At 38.0% G+C, this 27224-nt stretch overlaps 1 pseudogene; it reads left to right on the top strand.

Moving 5' to 3' along the window:
- The first annotated feature begins 18134 nt into the window (after positions 1–18134).
- Positions 18135–19189, top strand: LOC110214833 (isocitrate dehydrogenase [NAD] subunit gamma, mitochondrial pseudogene; annotated as a pseudogene).
- The last annotated feature ends 8035 nt before the right edge of the window (positions 19190–27224 follow it).

The following is a 27224-nucleotide window of genomic DNA, read 5'->3' as shown; positions in this document are numbered from 1 at the left end:
TCTTAAATTTTTTCTCCTCAATTTCTTTTCTACATCAGTCGTTTTTGATATGAGATATCTTATATTTTCTTCTGCTTTTTCAGTCTTATTTCCTTTTTTTAATTTTTTTTTAGGTGACTGGGGTTAAGTGACTTGCCCAGGGTCACACAGCTAGTGTCAAGTGTTTGGTCTGAGGCCAGATTTGAACTCAGGTCCTCCTGACTTCAAGGCTGGTGCTCTATCCACTGTGCCACCTAGTTGCCCCAGTCTTTTTTTTTTTATTTTAATTTTAACATTTCTTGGTGTGTCATAGGTTCCTATTTGGTTCATTTTAATTTTCAGAGAGTTTGTTGCTTGGGAAAAGTTTATGTGACCCTCATGCCAACCTACTAATTTCCTTCCTAATTCTTTCTTCCATAGCTTTCATTTCTTTTCCAGTTTTTCCTCTAGCACTTTCACTTAATTCATAAAAAATATTTTTTTTAATTCTTGCTTCATCTCTTAAAAGAATTCTAGTTGAATTTGTAACTATGCTATGTTTTTCTCTTAGGTTTTTCTTGTAGATGTTTTGAAGTCATTCTCTTCTTACAGATTTGCCTCTTAAAACATTCTTGTCACCATAGTAGATTTTTATGATGGGATTCTTTTTGTTTGTTTGTTTGTTTGCTCATTCTTCTAGCACCTACTTCCCAATTTCAGATTTGATGTTAGGGCTGGGTTCTGCACACTTCTGGCAGAAAGGAGGTCCTGTCGCTGATTTCTTGGGGGTATTTTTATTCCAGGTTCTCAGGGATAGCTCAGGCCAAGCACCTGCAAGTTCCCATGTTCCCAAAGTTATCTGATCTAGGGAAAAGTATGACTGCAGCCCCCTTGGTCTGAGATCTTCAAGTTGCTGACTTGGGTTTGGGTCTGAGCAACAGTAGATTCCCACCAGGATTTTGAAAGAAAAGAATTAAAGGCATTAAATCAACAGGAATTTTTAAAAACACACTGTATGAAAGGGATCATGTTCATAATCTTAGACCATTTATCAATTGGGAAAAGGATCTCTTCCTTATAAATTTGAATCTGTTCCTTATACATCTTGCAAATGAGACCTTCATCAGAGAAATTTGCTGTAAAGATTTTTTCCCAGTTGCTTCCCTTTTAGTCTTATCTTTATTCAATTTGTGCAAAAACTATTAAAATTTATATAATCAAAATCATCCATTTTATCTATGATCTTCTCTATTTTTGGTTTGGTCATTTTCTCCTATTTATAGATCTGATGGGTAATTTTCCCCCATGTTTCTCTAATTTGTTTATGATATGACCCATCTGGAGCTTTCTTATTGATGCAAGGTAGATGGACCTGTGAATGGGTACAACCATTGGGAAAGCAATTTGTACTGAGATACAAAATGTTACTAAACAGTGTGTGTCCTTTGACCCGGCTATACCATTGCTAGCACTATACCAAAAGACATCAAAGAAAGAAGAAGAGGTTCTTTATGTACAAAAAATATTTATAGCAGTTCTTTTTGGGTGGCAAAGAATGAGATGTCCATCAATTGAGAAACGGCTGAATAAGGTGTGGTGTATGAATATAATGGAACATTGCTGTGCTCTAAGAAATAAGGAAATAGATGCTTAAGATCTGTATGAACTGGTAGATATAGATCCAGAGTGGATCTATATCTACATTACTAAGGCAGTTAAAGATGACCACAGGAAATGGACTAATGGGGGTGGGGAAGGATGGAGGACCAGAGGTCTTCTGTTTCCTAGCAAAGCCATTTGGTGAGGTATGGGGCTGTTCCAGTTGGCCAGGCACTCTACCTTTTAATTCCATATCAACTGCTTTCAGTTCAGATTTCATTTGCCCACTATAAAACTCTGTTGGCCAGAAGAACTTATGTATGTGTTATTTAAAGCTTTCAGACAGGGAGACAAAAAGGGAAAGAGCATTTTACTCTCTAGAGATGAAAGGTTTGATCCATGAAAGCTCATTTGTGGACTTAGAGTTATAAAAGCAAAGGGGGAGAATGTAAATATAGTCTAGAAGCCTAGTATATTAATTCAGTATTCAGATACACCTAAATACCAATTTTAAGCTGCTAAGAGAGTGGCAGGTTTTGAGGGAGTGATGCATGAATGAATTTACTTTCATTTTCAAATTGACAGCTGTCATTCCTGGTGGGAAGAGTTTGAATGGAAGGCCTCTCCTTGCCTTTCCCCAGGGAAAAGAGAGCTGAAAGAAAGTTTCCTCTACAAGGTAGAAGTTCTCCTTCCCCAGCTCACTGGCAGTTTAGCTTGCCTTATTAACTAATACCACCTACTGCATATATAAGTATATACAGAATAAATAGAAGATAAATAAAGGTAATTTAGAGAGGGAAGACACTAGCAATTGGGAAAAAGGAAAAGGGTCACATAGAAAATGGCATTTGATCTGAGTCTTGGAGGAATTTGGAATTCTACAAAACAAAGGTGAGAGGGGAATTCATTGTAGGTATAAGGTACAGCCAGAATAAAGTCATGCAATTGAAAGACAGGATGTTCTATATGAGGAAGAACAAGAAGGCCAGTTTGATGACATTATATATTACAAAAAGGGGAATAATATACACAGTGGCTGGAAAAGTAGGTTAGGATTAGGTTGCAAGGGGAACAGAGAGTTCAAGACAATATGAAGCTAGTAGAGTTCACTGAATAGAAAAGGGAAAGAGTCAGATTTGTGTTTAAGGAAAATCACTTTTGCTGCTATTGAAAAGATGTATTAGAGTGAGGAAAGACTTGAGGCAGGGAAAAAAATTAGGAGGCCATTGCAATAGTCTAGGTAAGAGGTAATGAGGGCCTGAACTAAGAGAGTAGCCAAATGAATAGTGAGGAAGAAGGGGTTGTGAGAGATATTGTGGAGAGATATGAAACAGTAAGGATTCCACCTGTAGAGCTAGAAGAGATCTCAGAGGCTATCCAGTCCAAGACCACCTCATTTTACAGATGAGGAAACTGAGGTTAAATTATTTGCCTGGGATTATATAGACAGTAGGCATTGGAGATGGGATTTGAACATAGCTTCTGACTCCAATGCCAGTCTCTTCCCACCACACCATATTGTCTCCCAAATTTTGCAATTAATTGGAATATGTGGGGTAAGTAAAAATGAAAATTGAAGGATAATGCCAAGGTTGCATATCTGGGAGATTTAAAACCTTCCTTTAAAAGAAACAGGAAGTTCTGAAGAGGGTTTGGTTTGGGAAGAGGCAAAGAAAATGACTTCCATTTTAGACATGGTGAATTTGAGATGCCTATGGAATATTCAGTTTAAACTGTCCAATAGGTACTTGTTAATGGGGCCCTGGAACTCCGGAGAGAAGTTGGGGCTGCATATATCATTCTGGAAGTCCGATGCACAGAGATAATAACTAAACCCATGAGAGCTAATGAGGTCACAAAGTGAGAGAATGCCGAGACTGAAGTGGAAAGAAACATAGTTACAGCAGGTTGATCTCTAATGAACTAAGTAACACACCCAAGTTAACCTACAAGGGATGCCTTAAGGCTAAAATGTAAAATTACACTTGACATTTAAAGCTCTTCACAACCAACCCTAACCTACCTTTTCAGCCTTATACATTGTTTCCCTTCACATGGTGGGGTTTCTTGATGATCCTGGTTCCTATGCCTGGAATATACTCCCTTCTCATTTCTATCATTTAAAATCTATAATTTCCTTTGAACATCAGTTCAAGTGCCCTTCCACATGAAGCCTCTTTGGATCTTCCCAGCTCCTCATGTCCTCCTCCCAAATTTTATCTTGTATTTATTTTACGTATTTATATATGTACATGCCTCCTCCAACAGAATGTAAGCTTCTTGAGGGCAGGAACTAATTCCCAATTAGTTCCCAATTCCTAATACATAGAAGATAACAGACAATAAATGCTTGTTGACTGATTAGTAATTCCCTAGAGCTAACAACAATATAGGTCAAAACTATTTGTCCAGCCATTCTAGAAAGCAATTGGGAACTATGCCCCAAAAGGTACTAAATTGTACATATACTTTGACCCAGTGATACCACTACTAGATCCCAAAGAGATCACAGAATGAGGAAAAGGACTCAAATGTACAAAAAAAAATTTGTATCAACTTTTTTTTTGTGGTGGCAAGGATCTAGAAACTAAGGCAGTGTCCATCAATTAGAGAATGGATATACAAACTATGGTGTAAGAATGCAATGGGATACTATTGTGCTATAAAAAATAATGACGGGGCTAGTTTCAAAAACAACTGAGAGAAGGGCAGCTAGGTGGCGCAGTGGATAGAGCACCGGCCCTGAAGTCAGGAGGACCTGAGTTCAAATCCAGCCTCAGACCAAACACTTGACACTTACTAGCTGTGTGACCCTGGGCAAGTCACTTAACCCCAACTGCCTTAAAACTGCTTCACTCAACCCTGGACTGCACTGTGGGTGAAATACAAAAAACACAAAAAACCTAAAACTTTTGCAAAGAATATTCCACTCACCATCGGTACATGGAATGTGTACACACTTACGGACAACAATAAATCTAGTAGAAAAGAAAGATGAACAGCTCTTGTTAGAGAACTCAGGAGGTATTATAATCAAATAGCAGCTCTGAGAGAAACAAAGATGGCAAATGAAGGTCAGCTTTCTGAAGTTGGAGCTGGATATGCATTTTTCTGAAGTGGCACAGCAAAGGGGAGCACTGTGAGTTGGCAGAGATTTTGCAATAAAAGCTAATCTAGTCAACAAGTTCGTATGCCTACCAAAAGGAGTGAACAACAGACAATTGCCACTTGCAGGAAATCACCATGTCACCATTATCAGTGCAAATGCTCCCACCATGACAAACCCTGATGAGGTAAAAAAAAATTTTTTTGAAGACCTGGAGAACCTCATCATCAATGTGCCAAAAGAGGACAAGCTTGTAATTTTGATGACTTTAAAGCTAGAGTAGGATCAGACTACCAGCAAGTAGTTCTAGGGAGGAATGGAGTTGGAAACAGCAATGGCCTCTTACTACTGAAGACTTGTGCATCTCATGACCTCATCACCAACACTGTCTTCCATTTACCCAAATGTAAAAAAAAACTTTGTGGATGCACTCTCACAGCAAACATTGTCATTTAATAGACTATATTATTGTAAGGAGAAGAGACAGGAAGTAAGAGTGACAAGGGCAATGTGTGGTACAGAGTGCTGGAATGATCATGGACTTATCCTTCCCAAGCTAAACATTTGCATTCAACAAAAGTGACAACTCCAAAGCAACTACTGGAAGACTTAATGTCAACAGATTAGAGAGTTTCTCTGAGCATGAACATTTTATTGCTAACTTGGAGGGAAACCTGAGACAACACACAATTGGCAACAGTGGAGCAGAAAACGAGTGGGCAGCTTTCAGAGATTTGGTTACAGCACCACAGTTAGTCATCCGGGCCAGAAGACTCACAAACATGAAGACTGGTTTCATGAAAATGATGGGGAAATTCAGAAGCTGTTAAATGAAAAATGAGAACTCCACAGGGATTACCAGTAGGATAGTTCATCCATCTCTAAGAAGGTAACATTTAACTCCTCAAAAAGTAAAGTGCAAGTAAAGCTTAGAGAGATGCAAGATTCTTCACTCAGTGAGAAGACAGATGAAATTCAGTTTTACACTGATAGTAACAGTATAAAGTGCTTTTACGAAGCTCTGAAGATTATTTATGGGTCAAAGACCTATGGTGCATCTCAACTACTCAGTGCTGAATGGAACTATATTGATTAGTGATAAAGACATGATGCTGGAGAGGTGGGCTGAATGGTTCCATGGTATTCTCAACAGACCATCATCAATCAATGCTGAAATCACTGATCATATAATTCAGGTTGAAGTCAATCCCTGTCTAGCCAAACTCCAACTAAGAAGAGGTTTGGAATGCCATTAGGCTCCTCTCATGTGGCAAAGCACCTGATGCTGATCCCATTCCAGCTGAGGTTTACAAGGCAGGGGGTCCACTGTTCATACAAAAGCTGATCGAAATCTTCTGAGTTATATGGCAAAAAGAGATTATCCCCCAAGAGTTCAAGAATGCCTCCATTGTCCATCTCTATAAAAGTAAAGGTAATAGGTTGTCCTGTGACAACCTATGAGGGAGGAGGGATAGAGGTGTCTCTTTCTTAGTCACTGATGGCAAGATTCTTGCCAACCTCTTCCTTAATAGGCTGATCCTTCTTCTGGAAGATGGTCATCTACCTGAGGGCCAGTGTGGCTTCAGAAAGGGCCAAGGAGTGGTTGATATACTGTTTCTTGCTTGACACCTCCAGAAGAAATGCCAGGAGCAGAAATGGGATCCATGCAAAAGGTTAATAGATCTACAAAGGCTTTTGACACTGTCAGACATGACAGCTTGTGGAAAATTATGTAAAAATTTGGTTGCCCAGAGAAGTTCATCAGTATTGCATGTCAGTTTCATGACGCATGCTTGCATGGGTTCTGGATAATGGACAATGCTCTCACCCTTTCCCAGTCACCAGTGAAATAAAGCAAGGACTGTGTGCTTGTTCCTATGCTTTTTAGCAAGATGCTTTCAGCAACACTGTCAGACATCTACAATAAGGATGTATATGGCATCAAAGTCAGCTACCACACTGATGATAAATTATTTAACTTGAAAAGGCTACAAGTCAAGACTAAAGGAGAGGGACAATTGGTGTGGGAGTTTTTGTTCACAGATTAATGCACACTCAATGCAGTCTTTGAAGCTCAGATGAAACAAAGTATGGATTGATTCTCTGCTACCTGTGCTAATTTTGACTTAGAAATGAACACCCAGAAAACACCCACCAGCACCACACCATCCATACATGGAACCATTGGTTACAGCAAATGGAGAAATTTTGAATGCTGTGGATAAGTTCACTTACCTTGACAGTATACTTTCCAGGGATGTACACATATGTTGCCAGATCTAGCTTATTGTTTAGAAGACTCCAAAGGAAAGCGTGGAAGAGAAGGTCTACAGTCATTCTTCTGACTTCATTGTTGTATGCCTGTGAAATCTGAGCAGTCTACTAGCGCCATGCAAGGAAAATGAATTGCTTCCATTTGAATTATCTTAGAAAGATTCTGAAGATCATCTGGCAAGATAAGGTACCAGACAATGAGGTCCTTTCTCAAGCTGAACTGCCAAGCATTCAAACTCTATTGCAAAGAGAACAATTCTAATGGGCTGGCCACACTGCTGGAATGCCAAGTGCCTAAAAGACTATTTTATGAAGAAGTCACACAAGGCAAGTCCTCACGTGGAGGTAAGAAAGAGCAATACAAGGACACTTTCAAGGTCTCTTTGAAGAACCTTGGAACAATTGGGAGACCTAGGAGATACTGGCACAGGACCACCTAGCATGGTGCGTCCACATCAAAGAACGTGCTGTGCTCTATGAGCAAAGCAGAATTTTAGTAGCTCAAAAGAAACATGAGATGCACAAATATAGAGACATTTCCACTCCAAATGTTCATATGGACTTTTCATGCCTAACCTGTGGTAAAGCTTTCTAAGTTTGTATTGAACTGATCAGCCACAGCCAGATACCTTGACCCTATATAGTGATGTCATTTTAGTCCTCTTCGAGAATAAAGTAAAACAGCCAACCAATCTACCCCATAACTAAACCCTGTTTAGAATTAGAATGTAAGCTCCCTGAGAGTAAAGACTAGGTCACTTTTCTACTTTGTGTCCTAAGCACTTATCACAGTGCTTCGTACATATTAAGGGCTTAATGAACCTAGTTAATTCATTCATTCATGAGTTCTTTGTCTTCCAGAGCAATATCAATTTCTAGATAACTCTCATGACAATATGAGAAATATCCACATTCTCTTAGATGACTATTCAGAAATCTCCATAGAGTAATCAAATATAGTTATCTCTACATTTTTCAAGTCCATAATTTCCTTCCAGTTTATCTTTCTGTTGGATGGTCAGTCTCAATATCTAGGGTTTTCTTTCCATTTTAGTTTTTCCTTAACAATTTGTTATTCCATTCAGTCAATATACATTTATTATTAAAACTGTCTTGTTAGCTATCATATTTTTAATAAAAATATACTAACCCTACTTTTCTCTTTTAATTGTACATTTTTGCTACTGTCATATATGAAATCATGATGGTAACTCCATTTTGAGATTCAGCTAACATATATTTTTTTCAGTCCTTCATTTTGAACCTATATGATTTTCCATCTGTTCTGATTTTTAAATTCAAATATATAAACATATTTTGAAAAAAATATACACACAGAATTAATCCTCAGTATTTGAGCATTTAATTTTCACAACTTCAAGCATTCACCTGATTTTATTAGTAACCTCATTTTCACTTTTGTATTAGCAATCACACACATTCCCAGATATGTGCAGTAAAGGAAAAAAATGAGAACTGCAATGTTCTCAAGGTTATGGGGCAGCTGGTATCCTACTAGGCACTTCACTGGTCGTAGTAGCCCTACTATTGTAAAGAGCTCCCCATGCATTCGTTACACAGTTTTATTGTTTGCCTTTGAAACTCAAACTTTGTGCTGCGATTATGCCTCTAAAGCATAGTGCGAGTCCTTTTGGACTCTAAGTCCAAACATGCAAAGTTAGTGATGTGGCTTAGTGAGAAAATAAAGGTGTTAGATAAACTTCAAGCTGGAATGTCTGCTGCCAACCAAATGTCTGCAGCCATTGTCTGCCATGGGTTTGGTTTTAACAAATCAACTATTCATTATATCTGCAAAAAGGAGGGAAGTGTTCATAAACGTATTTGTGAATCAGCTCCAGAGGTGCTTAACCTTGAAAGTGCATGATGAGGAAATTGAAGGAAAAAAAAAAAGGAAAAGCAGCTAAGTTTGTGGGTAAATGAGATGGTGGTCACCTTCAAACCTCTTGCAAGCTCCCCCACTGCCCATGCTCCAGGTTCCTGAGCATCCTGGTCCTTGTGAGAGCCACCAGGACAGGTCTGGCAGAGCAGCCCCTGACCTAGGAACAGGGACTTATCCCAAGGCATCTGCTCTTCCTCAGGGAATAGTTCAACCATAGAGCTGAAGGGGAGATCAGAGATGGCAGGTTGCCCCTTCCCCATTTTACCTTGGGGTTTTTCTGACATCGAAGCCCCTGCTCTCCCTTGTCTTGTTTGGCACTGCTTATCCTCTCACCTGCATTTTATGGGTTATTTCATGGTTACTATATTAGGAAAAGTATATATTATTATAATTAATATTTTTTTAAAGAATTATATGCAAAAAAGCATATTATCAGCAATCACTAGCATAAGATTACAGTTTTTGGTGGTCATGGGAACCTAACCCCTTATTTCCCATAGGTTCAATGTATCAACATTTACATTTTACTTTCGTGTTGTTTCCTAGGAATGTTACCCAAATGAAAGTTAAGGACTGTCTGTATGTATTTGTTCCATGATTCTAAACCCACGCAAAGTATCTGAACCAAGGAGTAGAAGCAAGGTTTGCTATCAATTCCAGGTTTGTTGTTCTTTAAACAAAGAAAAAAATGTTAGATTTTGTCAAAATATTTTTCAGCATCTATTGATATAATCACGTGCTTTGTATTTTTTAAATTATTAATATAATCTTCTAAATTCCTTATATAAACCTAACCTGGTCATACTATAAAATATTTTTACCTTGTTCTTTTCCTCTCTTCACCAGTATTTTATTTAATATTTATATGTCAATATCCTATAGAGATACTGGTCTATAGTCTTTTTTTCTCTGCTTTATCTCTCCCTGGCTTAGGCATCAAGATAATATTGGTATCATAGAAGTTTGATAAGATCTTATCTTTTCTTATTTTTGCCAAAAGTTTGTGTAACATTGGAATCAGTTGTTCTTTGAAAGTTTGACAGAATTGATTTGTAAAACAATCTGGTCCTGCAACTTAATTAATACATTGCTAATTTTTTTTCTGATATAAGGTTAAACAATCCATTTCTTTTTCTATTAATCTGGGCATCATGAATTTTTTTATATATTACTCCATTTCACCTAAGTTATAAGTTCTACTAGCATACAATTGGGCAAAACAGTTTGAGATTTTCCTTTATGTCATCAATTTTTGTGAATTGTTTTTCATCTTTGATACAATCTGTTTTTCACTTTTACAAAATAAGTTTTTTGAAGTGTATAAGTTTATTATTAGCATTAGTTTTCTTTCTACAGTTCCTTTCAGCAAAATATAGTTTTCTTGTTTATCCTTCTTTATTTTTTCAACATTTGTTTTTGCTATGTCAGGTAGCATGATCGCAACTCCTGCTTTTTTGGATTCACTTGATACATAGATACATAGTTTCTCTATCTTCTCAGTTTTATTTTATGTAATGTCTTTATTTCTGCTTTTGTTTTGAGGCAATGTGGGTTAAGTGACTTGCCCAGGGTAACACAGCTAGTAAGTGTTATGTCTCTGAGGCTGGACTTGAACTCAGGTCCTCCTGACTCCAGAGCCGATGCTCTATCCACTGTGCCACCTAGCTGCCTCAATGTCTTTATTTTTAAAATATACTTCATGTAAGTAATGTATTACAGTGTTCTGTTTTACTATTCAATCTGTCACTTTTTTCATTTTATTGGATTGTTTAATTCATTCATATTTAAGGTATGACAGTTGGGTTTATATTTTCTTCCGTTTGTCTCTAATATTGGCTTTTTTTCAAGTCATGCTTGTTTCCTATTCTCCTGTAAATACAATATTATGTTCTTTCAGTTACTTTACTAATCTTTTTTAAAGTGACCTTGTTCCCACTGGCTCTCTTCTCTTGATCCCCTCCTTTCATTTGTTACCCCTTTTGCTTTGGGGATTTGCTTATTAGTTCCTTCTTCTCTCCTGCTTTTATCTAGTTATATAATTCTTCCTTTCCTTCCTCTCAGTTGGTAAAAGTTTCCTCTTTCATCTCCCCTTCAAGTCCAATTCAATAGCTTTTGTTAATTTCTTTTTTTTTTGCACTACTTTCCAAAAAAGATGTTTTAAGAAAAACACATAATCTTCAAAAAGTGTCAGTTCTGCTATCATGATTGCTATCCTACTTTTTTTTAAGTCAGCCAAAGCATAGTAAATTTTGCTACAGCTCCTAATTTCAACTCTGTGCATATTTACATCACAAATATGTTTCTTGAAAATAATATTGTTGGATTGCACTTTTTAATCCATTCTGCTATCCTCTTCTATTTATGGGTAAGTTCATCTCATTAATATTAGTTATGATCATAAACTGTATATTACTATTCTATTCTATACCTTTTCCCCCCTTTGCCTCATCCTACCCTGCCCTTTACAAAGAAGAGGAGGTGAGAGAGGAATGTGGTCAGCAATAATGATCTATGCTTAACAGATTTGCTTTGTCCCACCTGTCCTTCTCTTCCCCTTACCTAGACCCCAAAGATTCTTAAAAGACTCCTTTATGTCTTTCCTTTTAAACTCCACTTCAGAATCCACACTACAAAGTTGGAGTTTATTTTGCTTATGATTAATCTCTCCTTCTATCTACTCTCTTTCTTATTCCCCATCCTCTTTCCCATGTTCCTCCTATTTCTTGATTGAGTGGTGTATATCTAAACCAAAGTTTGTGTGTGCGCATCCTTAAATAAGATGATTTTCTTCCCTAGTATATTTTTATTTCCCTTCCTTTCCTTTCTTCCTTAAGATCAGCAAAACATAACAAAACCATTCCCAATACTTTTGTCTTATTTAACTCCCTCTATAACTCCTGAGGAATTTAAGCATCTGAGAGGACATTTGATTCTTCTCCTCCTACTAGAATGTAAACACTTCATCTTTGTACAAACTATTCTAACTGGTCAAGCATATTTACTTTTCAAGTTTCTGTTGCCTCTTGTGTTTGAAGTTCAAAGTTTCTATTCAGCTCTGGTCATTTTATCAGGAATGTTCCTTAATTTCACTAACAGTTCTCTCTTTACCCTCTAGGTAAACTGTTTTCCTGGTAAATTATCAGTTGTGAGCCTATATCTTTGTAATATTGAATTCCAAGATCTTCTTTCCTATAAAGGTATATATCAAGACTTGTGTGATGCTAGCTGGAGTTTCTCAGTACTTGAACTTTTTTTTTTTGATGTGGCGGGGGTGGATTCCTTGCATTGTTTTTTCCTTGATCCACAAGCTCTGGATTTTGTCTCTGAAAGTCCTGAATATCATCATTTTTTTGGTTTCTTTCATAAGATTACTATTGTTACTTTGCCATATGTTTCTAATATATATGAGCAATTTTCATTCATGATTTCTTGAAATATCAAGGTTCTTTTTTGGGGGGGCTGTAACTTTCAGGCATCCAAGTGGTTTTTATATTTCTTCTCTGAGTTGTTTTTTGATAGTAGATACATTACGTTTTCTTCTATATCCTGTCTTCTGATTTTTCATATTTATTATTGTTTCTGAGAGTCATTAACTTCTTTGTTTAGCCCATACTAGTTTTAGGAAGTCTGTTATCTGACTCTGCATCTCTTATACCAAGGCATTAACCTTTCTTCCCAGTCTTTCCTCTAGAGCTCTCACTTGTTTTAAATTTTTTTTCTTCTATCATATTTCATTTACAATATAATTGTCAATTTTCTGCTTCATTTCTCCCAGGAATTTTAGTTATCTGTGTTTTCATTTGAGCCACTGTTTGTGGATGTTGTAGAGTTAGTCTCTTCTGGGTTCTCATCTTTAGCATCTTTGGCTCCATAATAACTTGTTTATGGTGGGTTTTTTTTTAATTTACTCTTTCTTCCAGCCTTACTTTATAAACCAGGACTCTATGTTAGAGCCAAGTTCTGGGTGGAAAGTTGGGGCCTTGTCTGATCAGATCCTGATATGAATCATCTGGGGTCCTGACAATGCCTTCTCTATATATGTTGCTTTCTTCAAGGATCTCAGTGGTGTATCAGGCCACAGAGCAGAAAACTTTAAGCATTTCCCCCAAGTGGTCTATTCTAGAGCATTTTTTGATTGCTGACCTATTAGTATGAGCTCTGCTGACTACCAACCCTGGTTGGGATCTAGGCAATACCACCATAAGCTTGCCTTTGGTTGGAGCTCTGGTAGACAACTATCCTACTGGTATAAGCTTTGCTATTTAAAGAGCTGTACTAGCCCCATGTTCAGTTTGAAGCAGTAAACATTTATTAAGCATCTTCTTTGTGAAAGTCACCGGAGCTCCAAGGATAGATGTAGGTCCTACTTTCAGAGAGACTATAGTTGGAGCTTACATTTTAACTTGCTGAAGAACAAGCATCAGTTTCCTTAAAAAAAAAAAAAAGCCTAACAATGCCATGCCTCCTAGATACTATCCTATATGTCTTCTTGCCTTTTCAGCTAAACTCCTGGATGAAGTTATCTATCTACATGCACTGCCTCCTCTTCTTCTGATCTCACTCTTTCCTAAACCTTCTGCAGTCTGGTTTCTGACCTCACCATTCAACTGAAACTCCTCTCTCCAAAGTTACTAATGACCTCTGAATTACTAAATCTAATAGCCTTTTCATAATCCTTATCCTTCTTGATCTTTCTGTAGGCTTTTACACTGTTAACTTTCTTCTAGGTTTTAACGCCACCAGATCTTTTCTAGTTCTTCTCCTACCTGTTTGACTACTCTTCCTCAGTCTCTTTTACTGGATCTTCTTCCAGGTCATGCCCACTAACCATGGGTATACCCCAAAGTTCTGTACTAGACGCTATTCTTTTCTCTTTATACAATGTTGCTTGGTAACCTCATCAATATTCACAGATTCAATCATCATCTTTATATGGATGATTCCCAGATCTGTACATTATCGCTAATTTGTCTCCTGAAGTCCTGTCTGGCATCTTTAACTGCGTCTTAGATACCTCAAAATAGATGTCTCCTAGAAAGCTCAAACTCAACATGACCAAAACAGAACTCTCTATCTTTGCCTTCAAACTCCCCCCTCTTCCAAATTTCCCTAATACTGTTGAGTGCATCACTATCCTTCCAGTCTCCCAAACTCAAAACCTAGGTGCTGTACTGAAATCCTCTCTATTTCTTACTCTCACAAACCATAGTAGATCTTCCTAATTTTTCATCCCAACCTCTCATGTCTCTCCCTTCTTTCATCCTCTCTGAGAACCTTGTCTCATGTAAAAAAAATTGAGGCCACTTGCCAAGAGCTCCCTTTTCTCCCCTCCTCCTCATTTCATATTACCCTGTTATCTTCTGCCACATCTCCTCCTTCACCTGTCTCACATGGTGAGGTGGGCTTTCTTCTTGTGAAGGTCAAGCCCTCTACAGGCACAAGTAATTCCATTCCAATCCTTCTATAGGACATTGACCTATTATCATCACTCTCACTTATCTTCATTCTCTCTCCCTGTTACTTCCTTATAAATATGTTCATGTCTTCCTCATTCTCAAAAAACCCTCACTTGATTTATCCATTCTAGAAATTATCTTCCCATATCTCTCCTCCATTTTGTAGCTAAACTTGAGAAGGCTATCTAAAATAGGTGCCTCTACTTCCTCTCCTTTAACTTTCCTCTTAACTCTCTACAGTGTGACTTCCAACTTCATCATTTAACCAATAATGCTTTGTCCAATGTTACTAATAACATCAATTGCTAAATCCAGTGGCCTTTTCTCATTCCCTCTTCCTCCTTGATCTCTCTGCAGTCTTTGACACTGCCAATCACCCTCTTCTCCTTGATATTCTTTTCTTTCTAGGTTTTCATGACATTACTCTCTCCTGGTTCTCCTCCTACCTATCTGACTGCTTCTTCTCAGTCTCCTTTGCTGGATCTTCATCCAGATCATTCCTACTAACTGTTTTCTCCTGGATCCTCTTCTCCCTCTATACTATTTCACTTGGTGATCTCATCAGCTCCTACAGATTAAATTCTCATCTCTGTGCTAATGATTCTCAAATCTACTTATCCAACCTACCCTTTCTACTGATCTCATCTTCTCTCTACAACTGCCTATTAGACATCTCAACCTAGATGTCCTGTAAATATCTTAAACTCAACTGAATTCATTATCTTTGCCCCTTCCCTATTCTCTTCTCTATTACTGTCAAAGACATCACTACCCTCCAGTCTTCCAGGTTCAGAACCTAGGTGTCATCCTCAAATGCTTACTGTCTTAGCCCTCATATCCAATCTTTTGCCACGGCCTGTTGATTTCACCTTTGTAACAACTCTCAAATTCACCAACTTCTCTGCCACTATACTGGTACATTTCCTACTCACTTCCTTATACCTGAACTATTGCAATAGCCTGTTGGTTGAGCTGCCTGCCACAAATCTCTGCCATTCCTATTGATCCCCACTCAGCCACTAAAGTGATTTTCATAAAGTTCAAGTCTTAATATGTCACCCCTACTCAATAAACTCCAGTAGCTTCCTGCTGCCTCCAGAGTTAAATATAAAGTCCTTTATTTGATGTTCAAACCTCTTCATAACCAAGCCCCAAACATGACTTTCTAGTCTTCATCCATCTTATACCTCTCCCCCAATGTACTCTTTGATCCCACGACATTGATATTCTAGAATAAGACACTCTACCTGCTGACTCCAGAGGCATTTTAACTGGGTTTCTTTAACTGGGACTCTTTCTCTCTTCAGCTCTGCTTCTAGACTAGATTTCCTGGCTTCCTTAAAGCCCCAACTGAAATCCCACTTTCTACAGGAAGTCTTTCCCAATTCCTCTTAATTTTAGTGCATCTTCTCTACTGAACATATCCTATTTATCCTGTACATGCTTTACTACTACACAGTTATTTGCATGCTGTCTCTGCCATTAAATTGTGAGCTACTCAAGTCACTGTCTTTTGCCTTTGTATAGTCAGTGCTTAGCAGAGTGCCTAGCACATAATAAGAGCTTAATAAGTGTTTACTGACAACTAATAATTCCAATGTCTTTGGCCTCTTATATAAGATCTAGTCGAGGCTGACTTGGTCCTCAATCACTGATTCAGGGCAAAAAGGCTCAAGGAAGTCTCAATGGCAGTAAACTCTAGTTTCTGAACAGTACTTAAGTTGCCAGAGTTCTCTACTCTACTTCTCTGTTCTAGCTACTAAAGCGTAAAACTGCAGTAAGACTTTGGGAATACCTTGTATGTGTACACACACACACACACACACACACACACACACACAGAGTATTTCAATTGGTTTTGCATTTTTTTTTCATCCCCATGGAAGGTTTTTACATGCACATGAAAAGATAACACTCACAATGTGTTACTTATCCATTTGGTAAGCCCAAGGATTTAAGAGCAACTCTCAACTAACTTCAAATAACAAAGATCAAAGATCATACCTGACTGGGAAGTAGGAAAGCTGGATTTTCATCTTTCATTTCGTAGCATAAACTCTAAAAAATAATAATAATAAAAGGGAAGGGAAGAAGAAAAGAAAAGGGTTACAAAGAAAAGCAATATTTCTCATGGTCATCAGGAGGAATTACAACTATCCAAAATATGCAGAAGATAATGAAGAGATATTTGACAGCCATTTTCAAAGATTTTATAAAACATAAATGGTAACAATAAAATACAACTCTATCTCATAGTGAGTTTACTAAATATACCTGATGGGGACTTTTGTGGGAGTTTTATAAATTTGTTGGGAAAATTTAATTAAAAATTTCAACAATGTTACCACATTTCTCTTTGAATTCAGAGCTTTACTGAATTTTTAACACATTCAGTCTTTTCTTACTCAGCACATACTATTCTTCTTCCATTCTATCTACATAAATTAGCAGAAGTCAATTTGGAGTTCATAGTATAATGCCCTTAAATGAGAAGGAGATAAAAATATAAACAGAAAGATAAATAAGGAAGTAAAAGACTTGAATAGATGTTGAAAAAGCTAAATTTGAAAAACTCATTGAGAAACCTGAAATGAAATTAAATGTTGATTAAATTTTCACACACACAGGGAACTTTTGTAATTAAGAGCAATTTATACTCTAAGACATAAAAGAAAAATTAAAACACAATGCAATCTTAAGTACTTCTCTTACAGACCTTAATGAAATAAAATTAGTAATCAATAAGGAAAATATGAGCAAAAGAACTTTTTCAAACCTATAAGGAGACTAAAAAATGATCCATAAAATTAGAAGTAAAATTTTTAAAAATCATAAAAACAAGAAAATATTCCGTTAGAGATCACTGACTCTGAAAGTCATAAAGGACCTCACAGGATGGAAGTCAACCTTCAACTGAGTATGAATCCCCTTTTAATATTCCCAACAATTGGTCATCCAGCCTTTGCTTGAAGAACTTTAATGAGGTTCTTATCAATTACCAAGACAGCACATTCCATTTATGGATAGCTCTGTTAGGAAGTGTTTCCTTATGTGGAGCCTAAATCTACCTCTATGCAACTTTACATGCAACTATAGCTTCTAGTGTCTCCCAATTTAACAGCCCTTCAAATATCTAAATAAAAACATTTAACCCATGTTTGTTTTTTTATTTTCTAAGTTCTTTGTTCCTTTGACTGATTCTCAAATGGCATGAACTTAAGACCTTAAACATCTTTCTGGATACTTTCAGGGCAATGTTCTGGCCACTCTACCAGAGACATCCTTCACTGTTGACAAAGAACCAGTAATGACTCTTTTGGCCTGCCACTTGACAAGTTCTGAATATACTTAACTAAGAACTCTTAAGAGCTTATATTTCATTGATTTATGTGGTGGTCACAAAAACTCCCGTGAAGTAGACAGGATAGGAACTATCATGCCTATTGATGGAGCAGCTAGGTGGCACAGTGGATAGAGCACCGGCCCTGAAGTCAGGAGGACCTGAGTTCAAATCCGGCCTCAGACACATAATACTTACTAGCTCTGTGACCCTGGGCAAGTCACTTAACCCCACTGCCTAACCAAAAAAAAAAAAGCTTATGGAAATGAATGTTCAAAACTAAAAATAAATTAATTTAAAAATAAAAAAAATTAAGAAAGATATGTTCTTGGTTTAACATGAACCAAATCAAGAAAAGCTACCTAGGACATTATCTACAACATCAGAGTCATCACTGGGACAGCAGCCTGTGCCCGGGAGAGTCAGAGCACCAGGATTCACCTTCAACTATGGTAACTAAGGTGGTAATGGCACCTAACAGTATCTTGAAGGCAGCCTCTGTCTGCCAAGTATGGAGGCCAACACACTGTGACTATGATTCCTGGTGATGGCATTGGGCCTGAGCTCATACTGCATATCAAGTCTGTGTTCAGACATGCCTGTGTACCTGTGGATTTTGAAGAGATTCAGGTGAGCTCTAATGCTGACGAGGAAGACCTCTGCAATGTCATCATGGCCACCCAATGCAACCACATAGAAACATCAAAACCAACCACAATCTGCCACCATCCTATAAGTCCAGTAATAACAGTCTTCATACTAGTTTAAAGCTCTATGCCAATTTCACCTACTGTAAGAATGCCAAGCATGGTGACTCACCACAAAGACAAAGACATCCTCATTGTTAGGGAGAACACAGAGGAAGAATATAGCAGCCTAGAACATGAGAGTTTTTCAGGTATAGTGGAGAACTTGAAGATCATCACCAAGGCCAAATCTCTGCACATTGGTGAGTATGCTTTACAAGTGGCCCAGGAAACTGGGCACAAGAAAGTGCAAGGTCAAAGTCATGCAACTGGGAAATGCTGTAAGGAGGCAGTTTCAGGCTATTCAAACATCACTTTTGAGAGTATGATAGCAGACAACACCACAATGCAAGTAGTATCTCAGCCCTAGCAGTTTGATGTCAAGGTGATGCCCAATACTAATGGCAACATCATTAATAATGTCTGTGCTGGGCTAGTTGGGGGCCCACGTCTTGTGGCTGGGACAAATTATGGGTATGTATATGCAGTTTTTGAGATGGTAACCCAGAACACAAAAGCATCACCAACAAGAACACTGCTAACCCTACCACCACCCTTTTATAGCCAACTGCATGATGTTGGACCAGCTGAAGCTCCACTCATGTGCCACTTTGATCCATAATGCTGTCCTGACATTAATGGACAGTGAAAATATGCACACACACACACCCCCAGACGTCAGGGGACAATACCTCAGAAGCTATCCAGGACATTATCCATCACATCAGAGCAAGTGAAGCTCCCTCTCCACACACTCCAAGTGTGTTGCCTATTTGTTGGCCTCTAATACCTATTCATCAGGAAACTTGAATCTGGGGAGGAAGGTGCCTCCATCTTGGTCCCAAGTGTGCTCTTCCTTTCTCACTGCTTCATAGTTTATACAATAAACAATTATGTTCCCCTTCAAAAAAAAATCCTCCTTTGTCAATTGCTGGAGGTCAACCTAAACAATTAATTATTCTACCCCACTTAAATTAAGTGATATAATTCTAAGTCCTTGTTCCTCATCCAAGTGAGAACATATCTATATCAAAGACTTCAGTTGAAAAATATCCTTGATCAAATGTAATGACACTGCACAGAAGTTCAAGAGAACAGTGAATCAGGAGATGGCATTCAAGTCAACCCTCCCCTGAGAAGGAACTGCTTGGGAGCACAGGAAGCTCTTTGGCCTCAGCCTCTTCTCCCCTAACTTAGCCAGAGGACCTTGGGAACTTCATAGGGTCTGGAGGATTTTGTACTACCTTCCCATCTTCCCATCAGTGTCATAGTGGCGACCGCATTAGGAGCCATGGACAAGCTAGAGGAGAGATTCACAGCTCTACAAACAGCCTAGTCCTCTCCACCCCCAGTCTCTCCTAAAAACATCTGTACTAAACCTAAGGGGAACATCTTGAGGTCTCCAGTTAAAGGACTCCCAGGAATTGTGAGTTACCTGTTTGCCACGTGTGCTCCATAAACTTGAGTCCACTTTCCCCTGGACTCCATGTACTGATGGGAAACAGTATCACAGATTTTGAGGGGATTGTTTTGCACCAACTGTACTACCATAGTAGATATTCTTTCTGGAAGTTAATTAATTCTGGCTGACTAACTGATATCAACCAATAATCATGGCAGGAAGCAAACCAAGGGGAACATATTAGCAACCCTGAGGGGATGCAGGAGCCAGGTTTTGGGGATTCAACTTAGCAGTGGGAGGGGGGATAGGAATAGCCATATGAAAACACATGCTATATTTGTATCCTTAAATGTTTATGCTTGTTGATGGGTGTTAAGTTCAAATAAAAAAAAAGGAAGAGAGATAAAGTGACTATTGTTTACTATCCACCAAACCAAAAAAAGGAGGGAGATGTCAGTTTCCTAGAAGATCAATCTTCCCTTCAAGCGTATGTCCTCATTAACATTACTACTATTCTACTTCGTAAATCAAAACCCTGAACTGAACTTTGTATTTGTTTTACTTTACTGAAAGAATATTATCTTTTGTTTCACAACTACAATAAAATGTGAAGTGGAAATTGCCTGAGTCAGAAGGTTTTGGGATTAGCAGGAAGAAACTGTCAATCAAAAATGTCTCTCTAAGCAGAGTGCCTGTACATGAATAAATAGTGTGTCTGACAGATTTTAGGTAAATGCAGAATGCAGATAATTTTTCTGCCACTGAGCTAACTAGTAAATCGAAGGTCTCTTCATTAACAGTCCTGGACCTAAAAATCTGTCTGGTTCATTGGTGAGTAAATCAAGAGAAAGAAAAAATAAACTGCCCAGGTCAATGCAATCAACACGGTGGCTCCAAAGCCCTCCATAAACACTGTCACAGGATCACAAAATTTCACAGTTGGAAGGCACTTCAGTGGCATATCCAATCTAACCTATACCAAAAAAAGCATCATTTACAACACACCCAAGCAATCATCTACCCTTTGTTTAAAGAGTCTCCAGTGAGGGGAAAACTATAATCTCTTAAGGTAGCTTATTTCACAAGGCAGCCCTAATTATAAGGAAGTTTTTTTCCCTTACTTTAAGCCTAAATTTGCCTCTTGACATGACTGTTCATGGCTCTGGGTTCTGCCCTATGGGGCTAAACAGAATAAATCTAATACCTTTTCCACATGACATCTTTTCAAGTACTTGAACACAACTTTCACAACTCCCCTGAGATTTCTGTTCTCCAGGCTAAACATCCACAGTTCCTTCACAACCAACATCTATACGGCAGTGACTCAAGGCCCTTTGACATTCTGGTTGCCCTCTTCTACATGCATTCCAACTTGTTAATGTCCATTCTAAAATGTGGCACCCAGAACTGAACACAAACTGAGCTAGATAGAGTAGACCTGGACTACTTCCTTAGTCTTGGAAATTGTGCTTCTTTTAATGCAGCCTAAGAGTCTCATAGCTTTTTCAGACTACTGATGTACTGATCTTCCAATCCATTAAAACTCCCAAATCTTTTTGTTCAGAGAAACCTTGCCTACCCCATCTTCTACTTTTTATTTTATACTTATCAGCATTAAATTTCATTTTAGTAGATTCAGCTCAAATTTCCACTCTGCCAATTCTGATTTTGTCCTTGACTCTGTCATACATTATGTAGATATAACGCCCACCTCAGGGTCACCTGCAAATTCAGTAACAATGTTATCTATGCTCTTATCCAAATCACTATAGAAAAAGGTAAAGTATTTTCAGGTGCAGATAGTGAAAGAGCTAGGAGTACAGTTGAATTCTCTCCCCCAAAACTCCCCCATAAAGGCTAGAAAAGGCTTCAGAGCAAATCCTGACTGAGGAAATCCAAGATAAAAAATCATACTAGATCATTTTTCCATCCCGAGTTAGCACAAGGAGGCAGACACGTGAGGTCTACAGGCACTGGGTTTTGCCAGGAATAGCTGAATGGAGTATAGGGATTGAGAGAGAATGGAAGCCATGCCCTGTTAAAGGAGTTCCAGGTCCATACAGAGGGAACAGATCTTGAACAGGATACAGTAACAGGTGCCACAGGAAGTTCTATCTCTCACTTCCCAGTCCAAAGTCACAGATCCAGGGCAGACTGAGGCAACTTGTGTCTAGAAATACAAGTCCAGGCTGTGCAGTGTTCACCCTTGCTCTAGGTCAGAACACTATGGTTTACAGGTGCCCAGCCTGAGCTGTCCCTCACAACCTGGAATAAAACAACACTCAATACCTTTAGAAAACAGCAACAGTCCAGACCCTCCCTTCCAAAAGTGTGCAGAACCCAGACCCAATACCAAATCTAAAGTCAGGAAACAGGCTGCAAAATGAACACACGAACACACACACACACACACACACACACACACACACACACGGGAAAAAAGAGGAATCCCACCACAAAGAGCCATTATTATGATAAGGGGGCTCAATACAGAAACACAGAACAAGAGAATGGCTCCAAAATATTTTTAAGGCAAAACCTCAAAGAATAACACAACTTAGATACAAGTTCAACTAGAATTCATGGAAGTGATAAGGCAAGGTTGTTTTTTTTCTTTTTAAGTTAAAATGTTTTTATAAATGAAATGAGAATGCTATAAGAAAAACTGGAAAAGAAGTGAGAATTATGGAAGAAAGAACTGGAAATGGAATTACTAGCTTGGCATAAAGGGTACAAGACTTTTCCCAAGCAACAAACTCGCTATAAATTGGAATGTACCAAGAAGCTAATTGCTTCGTGAGATAATAACAAATATTAAAGCAAAATCAGAAGACTGGGGGAAAAAAGAAAATTTAAGTTATTCTCATAGTAAAAAACAACTGCCTTAAAAAACAGATCAAGAATAGATAAATTGAAATTTTGAGACTACTTGAAAGCAGTGATGGGAAAAAGAAAAAAAAGAGCCTAGACATCACATTTCAAGAAAACTGTCCAGATCTCTTAGAATCAAAGGACAAAAGCGAAAAGAAAGAATCTACCAATCACCTCCTTAAATAAATTATTTTTTTCCTTAAATAAATTCTTGAACGAAAACTTCAAGAACATTACAGCCAAAATACAGAGCTTCTAAATTTAAGGGGGAAAAATATGGCAAGCTGACAGAAAAAAAAAATATTTCAAGTACGAAGGAGGTACTGTCAGGATCACACAAGATTTAGGAGTCACAACTATAAAAGGGTGGAAAGCTTGTAATGTAATATTCCACAAGGAACAAGATATAGACTTACAATAAAAATAACAAAGTCAGTAAAATTGAGCATAATCCTATAGGAGAAATAATAGACATTTAATGAAAGAAAGGAATTCCTGATGATAATCCCAAAACTGTGCATATACTTTGAAATGCAAACCCCAAAGTCAAGAGAAAGACAAAAAGATGAACAAGCAATCATAAGGGAGTAACAAGGATAAATGGTTCACATTCTAAAACAGGTGACGATATATGTGTTTCCCCACAACTCTGTCATCATCAAGGTCACAGAGGGAGTCTAATTATGCAGAGGGTGTGGGAGATGTGTTTTGATGAGATTAAAAGAAGGAAAAAGAAAGGAGAAGAGGAATACACTAGGAAGGAAAGGGGAACAAGAAGAATGGGGAAATTTATCTGTTGTAATCAGGGTGAAGAAAGGTAGAATGTTAGAAAACTATTTAAACAAAGAGGAAGGGGTGTGGTGAAGAGGTGGCACCAACTTTACTCTCATTAGAATTGGTAACAGGAGCGACAAATACATACCCACACACAGGGTACAGAAATATATTTCACTCAATAGGTAAACAGGAGAGAAAGGGGAGAAGGAATAAGAGGGGCAGTAAGTTCAGGGAAGAATTATTCCTAAATAAAACAGACTCAATCAAAGAAGGATCAGTCTTACAAATGGAGTTAAAAGAAAAGAAAGGATATGAACCTGTGTTTGGGCACTAGGTGAGGGAAAGAGAAGACAGAGAGGCAAGGCAGAGGGGCAGAAGTAGACTACACCAAACCTAGTGCACTGGCGCTGAACACAGTCCTCTTCTATAACTCTCTTTTTCTTTATAAAGGTAGGGCAGGATATAAAGAGGAAAAAAATGATGAGAATAGGATACAAAGAAATACACAACAATTATAACTGTAAATGCACAAACAAAATCAATGCCTCTAAAATTAGAAGAGAAGCAGGTAAATCAAAGCAGGGATATTTCTAGCAGGTTTCTCTGATGAAGGTCTCATATCTAAGATATATAGAGAACAGATACAGATATGATAAGAACCATTCCTCAATTAATAAATGATCAAAGGCTATGAATAGGTAGCCTCCAGAGGAAGAAGTCTAAGCTACAAATGTTCAATTGTTCAGTCACATCCAACTCTTTGTGACCCTATATGGAGTTTTCTGGGCAAAGATACTGGAGTAGTTTGCCATTTCCTTTTCCAGTGGATTCTCCAGCAAAGAAAGATTAACTGACTTGCCCAGGGTCACATAGCTAGTGACCGTCTGAGGCTGGATTTGAACTCAGGTTCTATCCACTGAGCAATGTAGTTGCTCCAAGTTATAAATAACCTCATGCAAAAAAAGATCTAAATCAAAAATGTATAAATTTTAAAATGTTTTAAAGCACTAGTAATTAAAGAAATCAAAACAACACTGAAGTTTCATCTCACACCCATCAGATTGGCAAAGCTGTCAAAAAAAGGAAAATGATGAATCTTGGAGGAGCTGTGGGAAAACAGGCACACTGCTACAGCATTGGTGGAGCTGTAAATTGCTCCAGCCATTGGACCAAATTTCTAAAAAGCAATTTGGAACTATGCACCAAAAGTTGTTAAACAACTTTCTGACCCAGCATTATCACATCTAGGTCCATACCCTCAAAGAAAATGGAGAAAAAAGGATCCCAGACATATCTATAAAAATGCTAATAGTAACTCTTTTTTAAAAAAAAATATTTATTTTTAGTTTTCAACATTCACTTCCATAAGATTTTGAGTTCCAAATTTTCTCACCGTCTATCCTCCTCCCCTCCCTAAGACAGTGTGCAATCTGAAATAGGATCTAGATATACATTCTTATTAAACATTTTCACATTAATCATGTTGTAAAGAAGAATTAGAATGAACAGGAGGAACTACGAGAAAGATGAAACAAAACAAAAAAAGAGAGAGCAAATAGTATGCTTCGATCTGTATTCAGACTCCACAGTACTTTCTTTGGATGTGGAAAGCATTTTCCATCATGTGTCTTTTGGAATTGTCTTAGATCCTCCTATAGCTGAGAAGAACTAAGTCTATCAAAGTCAGTCATTGCACAATGTGGCTGTTATTGTGTACAATGTTGTCCTGGCTGCTCACTTCACTCAGCATCAGTCCATACAAGTCTTTCCAGGTTTTTCTGAAGTCCACCTGCTCATCATTGCTTATAGCATTATAGTATTCCATTACATTCATGTACCACAACTTGTTCAGCCATTCCCCAACTGACAGGCATCCCCTCAATGTCCAATTCTTGGCCACCACAAAAAGAGCTGCTATATGTGAGTCCTTTTCCCATTTGTATGATCTGTTTGGGATACAGACCTAGAAGTGGTATTGCTGGGTCAAAGAGTATGCACATTTTTATAGTCCTTTGGGCATAAGTACCTTTTTTTTGTGATAGCAAACAACTGGAAGGGGCAAGTAGGTGGCACAGTGGATAGAGGAACAGGCCTGAAGTCAGGAAGACTCAAAACTCCTGACTTCAAATCTGGCCCTAGACACTTATTATGTGACCCTGGGCATGTCACTTAACCTTGTGTGTGCCTCAGATCCTCATCTGTAAAATGAGCTGGAGAAGGAAATGGCAAACCATTCCAGTATCTTTGCCAAGAAAACCCCAAATAGGGTCACAAAGAGTCAAACAAAACTGAAACAACTGAACAACAACAAAGGAAATGGAAATGGAGGGAAGGAAGAGAGGGATGTAGGAAAGGAAGGGAGGAAGGGAAGAAAGCAGAAAGGGAAAGGAGGAGGGAAGAAGTGAGGAAATAAGGGGAAAAAGGAAGGCAGGAAAGAAGGCAGCTTTACTACATGCCAGGAACTATACAAAGCACTCTACAAATAACACCTCATTTGTTCCTCACATCAACCCTAGCAAATAGGTGCTATTATTATCCGCACTTTACAGTTAAGGAAATTGAGACAGACAATGGTTAGGTGACTTGCTTAGGGTCACAGTAAGTGTCTGAGACCAGATCTGAATTCAGTTCCTGATTCCAGGCCCAGCACTCTATCACTTGTATCACCCAGCTGTCCATCAACTGAGAAATGGGTGGACAAGTCATAACATATGAATATGATAGAATAGTATTGCGCTGTATTAAAAAAATTATGAAGGGAATGGTTTCAGAGAAACCCCAGAAGAGCTATATGAACTGAAGAATGAAGACAGCAGAACTAGAAGAACAAGTTATACAATCACAATATTTTAAAGACAAACAACTTTGAAAGATTTAGGAACTCTGATGAAGGAAATGACCAGCCACCACTCCAAAGGACTCACGCTGCAAATGTCACCCCCCTCCTGACACAGAGGTGATGGGACTCAGAGAGTAAATTCATATATAAATATATTTTTGACATGGAAATTTGTTTTGCTTGACTATACAAGTTTGCAACAGGGGTTTTGTTTTTTCTTTCTCAATGGGGGGTAAGGAGGAAGCAGGAGGAAAAAAGGAAGGACTTATGTTTATTTTTAAAATTTCAATTTAAAATTTTTTAATAAAGAAGAGGAATGGACATTCTCAGAGCACACATTAAGGCAAAAACCTACTGAAATATTTCTGTAACAAGCAGATATTACTGCACCAACAAAGAGTAAAGTATTCTAACAAACACATGCCAATGAATTTGTCTCTTGTAACTGAAAGTCATTACTGCCAGATAAGAGCCCATCAAACAACAAATAGCCAAGTGCAGAAGCAAAAGGATCTCTAATAGGTGACACCTATATGAGCTCAGGTAAAACCATGTTGACAAAGATAGGACAAATGGCTGTTGTGAGAATTTGATTATAGAAACAGAGGGATTATGATACAAGAAAACATAATCAGAACTAGAAATTACTGAAGAGCTTTCCTTAAGGAGCCTGGATTGAGTAATCATTCATATTATTTAAAGAAATGTTAGAATGTGCAACACAACACTGAAGGCAGTAGAAATTTAGCACCTTCCAAATGCTTAGTAGAATGTGACCTGGTGGCTAGAACTAGACAAGAGAATCTCAATATCTTTGACTGTCTGACAGATCACAAATCCCCATACTACAAATACAGATGGCAAAACGTCTTCAAGAATTCAATCAAAAAACACTACCAGGACTGAACCTTTATCCATGACCAAATTGTTGTTAATAATTGCCTGGCCTTAGCATT

Source organism: Phascolarctos cinereus, unplaced genomic scaffold, assembly GCF_003287225.1.
Source record: "Phascolarctos cinereus isolate Bilbo 61053 unplaced genomic scaffold, phaCin_HiC Scaffold_726;HRSCAF=1367, whole genome shotgun sequence".
Classification (NCBI taxonomy): Eukaryota; Metazoa; Chordata; class Mammalia; order Diprotodontia; family Phascolarctidae; genus Phascolarctos; species Phascolarctos cinereus.
Note: the sequence above shows the minus strand (reverse complement) of the source record. Positions and strands in the feature narration are given on the sequence as shown.